A 6,000-nucleotide genomic window follows, 5' to 3' on the forward strand; every position below is an offset into this window, starting at 1 on the left:
TACATGTACGTATATATTGTGATTGTGTCCCACATATGCTGACTTCTATATAGTGGTGTGGCATTGTTGTTCCTTCCCATAAAGTGACATCTGTAATCTGGTGTAATGATGTTCGTGTTGTACGTAATTCCTAATGGTTTCTGGTGATGGAATCATGATGTTACAAGTACCGTCAAATCCATATGTTGTGTTTTGTGATTCCTGTAGAGAATGTAATGTGTTTGTCCCCCATCATTTGAATGCACATGTATGAGTGAATGTTAAAAGTAATATATGTGCATCCATGAGTGATTATGTGTTAAGCCTATGTAGATATGCAGTTGCTGCAAGCATATGAGTTGAATAACTGAAATGCAATAATAAAGGTAAATGAGAGATGTTTCCCATTGTGTAGTGTTTGTGAATCCAGAAATGTGTATTGAATTTTATTTTAATTGTAAATGTAATTTTATTGTAATAATAATGTGTTACTAGTGATGTGGATTTGTAGTTGATGTAATCTAAAAGTATGAAAAATATTTATGGTGTGGTGAATATTTAATATTAAAAACCATAAGTCCACCATAGGGAAATAGTCATTTCTTGATCTATTTATCCTAGCTGTGTCTAACGCATGAAATCATGTATTTTCTAGCGCTGGTATTTGGAGTTTTTCAGTCTACGCTATTTGCGTGCGTTAGGGAAATGAGGGTTTCGCGTGCACGAGCACGTCTTCCCAATAGAAGTCAATGGAGGCTCCAAAGATTTCCAATTTTTTTTTCTAAGACTGGTTTTCCTCGTAAAGTGAGTGACGTCATGATCTTGTGTGAAAAAGTAAATAAATCGTGTTCTTTTTTTAATAAATAAATATTTTTTGTATGTCATGTGGTGTATATTGTTTGTATGCATCGATGAGTGTATGTTTGTGATAATGTTATTAGTTAGATGTAGGTATATGAGGGTCTTTTCCCGTGTGTCAATGTAAGTCAATGGGAAAATGGATTTGTGTGGATTTTTTTCAAACACCCGAAATCTCGCAACTTTAATACTTTGTATTTTAATAAAAAAAAAAAAAATAAGAAAAATAAAGATAGTGTTGTGTTTGTATGAGTGTAAGTGTACTTTGTGTAATATTTGTTTTGTGATTCGTGGATGTTTTTTTTGTCGGTATATGTTTACTACTGGGTCTGAGGTGGCGGTAGAAAGGTGAGCGTTAGGTGTATTTTGAGTGGCGGTAAATAAACTCTAAATACCGGAGTGCGTAAGAAACCCGCGTTAGGAGCCTCTAACGCTGGTTTTTACGGCTAACGCCGAACTCTAAATCTAGGCCTATGTGATTAAACATATATATCCTACATATACCACCTAATCTGTGGAAGGTTAGTCAGAGACATTATCCTGGTCTGTTGTTGACCATATTTCAGCTTCTCTTTTGGTTCTAAATTTGTCACTAATGTTGGTGCCTAATGATTGTTTCTTCACAGTGCTGGAGATAATAGCAATAGTGTGTCTACAAATATGTCAGTGAAATTGATGCCTAATGATTGTTTCTTCACACTGCTGGAGATAATAACTAAAGTGTGTCTACAAATATGTCAGTGACATTGGTGCCTAATGTTTGTTTCTGCACAGTGCTGGAGATAATAGCAATAGTGTGTCTACAAATATGTCAGTGACATTGGTGCCTAATGATTGTTTCTTCACACTGCTGGAGATAATAGCTAAAGTGTGTCTACAAATATGTCAGTGACATTGGTGCCTAATGATTGTTTCTTCACAGTGCTGGAGATAATAGCAATAGTGTGTCTACAAATATGTCAGTGACATTGGTGCCTAATGATTGTTTCTTCACACTACTGGAGATAATAGCTAACGTGTGTCTACAAATATGTCAGTGACATTGGTGCCTAATGTTTATTTCTTCACAGTGCTGGAGATAATAGCAATAGTGTGTCTACAAATATGTCAGTGACACTGGTGCCTAATTATTGTTTCTTCCCAGTGCTGGAGATAATAGCTAAAGTGTGTCTACAAACATGTCAGTGACATTGGTGCCTAATGATTGTTTCTTCACACTGCTGGAGATAATAGCTAAAGTGTGTCTACAAATATGTCAGTGACATTGGTGCCTAATGATTGTTTCTTCACACTGCTGGAGATAATAGCTAAAGTGTGTCTACAAATATGTCAGTGACATTGGTGCCTAATGACTGTTTCTTCACACTGCTGGAGATAATAGCTAAAGTGTGTCTACAAATATGTCAGTGACATTGGTGTCTAATGATTGTTTCTTCACACTGCTGGAGATAATAGCTAAAGTGTGTCTACAAATATGTCAGTGACATTGGTGTCTAATGTTTGTTTCTTCACAGTGCTGGAGATAATAGCAATAGTGTGTCTACAAATATGTCAGTGACATTGGTGTCTAATGATTGTTTCTTCACACTGCTGGAGATAATAGCTAAAGTGTGTCTACAAACATGTCAATGACATTGGTGTCTAATGTTTGTTTCTTCACACTGCTGGAGATAATAGCAATAGTGTGTCTACAAACATGTCAGTGACATTGGTGCCTAATGATTGTTTCTTCACAGTGCTGAAGATAATAGCTAAAGTGTGTCTACAAATATGTCAGTGACATTGGTGCCTAATGTTTGTTTCTTCACACTGCTGGAGATAATAGCTAAAGTGTGTCTACAAATATGTCAGTGACATTGGTGCCTAATGATTGTTTCTTCACAGTGCTGGAGATAATAGCTAAAGTGTGTCTACAAATATGTCAGTGACATTGGTGCCTAATGTTTGTTTCTTCACACTGCTGGAGATAATAGCTAAAGTGTGTCTACAAATATGTCAGTGACATTGGTGCCTAATGTTTGTTTCTTCACAGTGCTGAAGATAATAGCAATAGTGTGTCTACAAATATGTCAGTGACATTGGTGCCTAATGATTGTTTCTTCACACTGCTGGAGATAATAGCTAAAGTGTGTCTACAAATATGTCAGTGACATTGGTGCCTAATGTTTGTTTCTTCACACTGCTGGAGATAATAGCTAAAGTGTGTCTACAAATATGTCAGTGACATTGGTGCCTAATGTTTGTTTCTTCACACTGCTGGAGATAATAGCTAAAGTGTGTCTACAAATATGTCAGTGACATTGGTGCCTAATGTTTGTTTCTTCACAGTGCTGAAGATAATAGCAATAGTGTGTCTACAAATATGTCAGTGACATTGGTGCCTAATGATTGTTTCTTCACAGTGCTGGAGATAATAGCTAAAGTGTGTCTACAAATATGTCAGTGACATTGGTGCCTAATGTTTGTTTCTTCACACTGCTGGAGATAATAGCTAAAGTGTGTCTACAAATATGTCAGTGACATTGGTGTCTAATGTTTGTTTCTTCACAGTGCTGAAGATAATAGCAATAGTGTGTCTACAAATGTATCAGTTACATATAAGTTGTATTTAATAAGGCTAGAAAATCAAATAAGCATTTGAGATTTCAACTGCAGCCTTTTTGCGTGTGACGGATACTACATATTACAAGTTGAAAGTAAAAGTTTTCGTTCATGCGCTAACCTGACGCACGCAAAAAGCCTTAGTTACAATATCACAATCTCATTAACGTATTCAATGGAGTGAGAAAAGTGGAAAAAATGAACACCCAGCAAGTCACGCAAAGCCGATTGTGTTTAACCAAGTGCGTTAACCTGACATAAAATATTAATATTTCCCATTCCAGTGTTCTTCACATAGAAGAAAGTGTTCTATTTATTAATAAATACACATATATTTAACAATTATTTTTTTGGATAAACAAATGTTTTGTTTGCAATTGTTTGGTATCCATGACAGCAGAATGTTTCTGCATATTTTTTAAAAAAAGATCAAAAGATTAAACAATAGAGACAATTGTCAGAGCCTTCTTAGCTCATATTTACCAAGTGTGCTAATATTAGTGGAGGGCCCAGTATATATATATATATATATATATATATATATATATATATATATATATATATATAGACAGTTGGTTGTTATTTGCGCTACCAGAGACCAGTGTTGGCATAGGTATCCATATAGAAAGTTTGAAGTAAAAAAGAAGATAGGTGTATTTTTGAAGGAAATACAAATACAAATTTAAATAAGGATCCACATGAGGAACTAATAAACAACATTACTCTAACACAAGGGGATCAACAAACACCCTAGAAAGTCTAGAGACAGAAAACCTTATTAAAACAAATGAAGAAAGAATTATAAGGCATAGTTATTTTAAACCAATATCCACTTTCTATCCCATACACTAAAAGGGGCAATATATTTCTTTATTCAAAGATCTAGTATTGAACGATCTAGAAACAATGTGCAAAAATTTCAAATTAGAGGAGAAATACATAACGAACAAAGAAGAAAAAATATGATCGGATCTAAGTAAGAACCATAATTTAGTTTCTAGGGAGGCAGATAAAGGAGGTTCGATTATTGTACAAAATAAAAGTGATTACATTAAGGAAGCAACTTGAATACTATCCGATCTAGACACGTATGAAATACTAATAAATGACCCAACAAAGAATTTCTCTGGGGAATACAACAAGCTAATTATTAAGGCAAAAAACAGATCTCTTTTAAATACAGATGAATACAAATTTTTGAGTCTAGATAACCCTAAAGTGGCCACTTTTTACAAACTGTCTATTCTTTTCCCAAATTTTTCTCACTACGGTGAAAGTGAGAGCACCTTTTATTAGCAGCAATCAGAGCCAGTTTAAAGCATATTATAGATTAAGAGACATTTTTTGGCGCTATTTTACTACCATTCTCTTCGATATATATATACATCTTTAAACATGTGTAAATGTATGTATCTATAAGTTAAAGCCCTTTGCCTGCCTTTTTTTCTAACATCTGAGACCTCATATCCTTAAACTTTTTATTGCAATTGTTTCTATTCATTTTTATCAGACCACTGTTATTATGAGTGAAACTGCACTTTTATATGTATTTTTGATGTTTTTTGTGACACTTTTTATTTGAGTGTAACAGTTAAACAGAGCTCTGAAGCCGCGCTAACCCAACACCTATTAAACTGAATTGCACTAGAGCAAACACGTTTACTTTCAACTTGTAATACACACGTTACTTCTGACATGCGCAACCAGGCGTGAAAAACCCGATATCGCTTGCGTGCAACTGTTAGCGTGCCACTCATAATCTGGCGCTTAGTGTATAAAGAAGGATTAGGCCGAATTATAAATGATTTACATATGAAAAAGAGATAACCGCAAACAAATGACTGCCATTAATATTTGTAAAAAACTATTTGTAGGACCAGATGAAACCTGTTGTAGACAGCATTATAATGTTATCAGCTGTTAACAACGCTATCCTCTGCTGCACTAGATCCCATAAACTCAAATTTTCCTTCTACCTCTTCCCTATCATGTAAACCCTATTCTCACTGCATAAACCACCACAGCACCTGAGCTCCCCAACTACCTTTAGCCGCTACTAACATCTGTTACTGGCTCCAATAATAGCAACCTCCCCTTAATATAAAATCCTACCATACCAGATCTCTCTAACTACTGTTAAACAAAGTACATAGGTGTTTAATAGTTGTAACCTTGGCACCAGTAATAGTGACCAACCCCCTAATCCCTAATATTTCAAAACCCCTAATAGTGTAGGGCCCCCCGCTTGGTATCACCCCTGAATACTTAAAAAATATCCCTACATGACTCTGGTCATTGCATATAACCTTTAATACTCATAGGTCCCCAGAAGTACTAACCATTAGTATCTCTAAAATCATTTGGGCTTATGAAGCTGTCAATATTTAGCTCTTATGACCATAGGAACAAGGATCCTTTGTAGCCATCTTGCTGTATGTTTGGGTCTGGTAAGATTTCTTCTCAGTTTTATAAATGAATCCCCCTCCACATTATTCCCCAAAGCATTATTCAGCAAAGTGGACTGACTTCATTGTGATACTGAGCCATCAAAATAATTATCAT

Source organism: Bombina bombina, chromosome 3 (assembly GCF_027579735.1).
Source record: "Bombina bombina isolate aBomBom1 chromosome 3, aBomBom1.pri, whole genome shotgun sequence".
Lineage (NCBI taxonomy): Eukaryota > Metazoa > Chordata > Amphibia > Anura > Bombinatoridae > Bombina > Bombina bombina.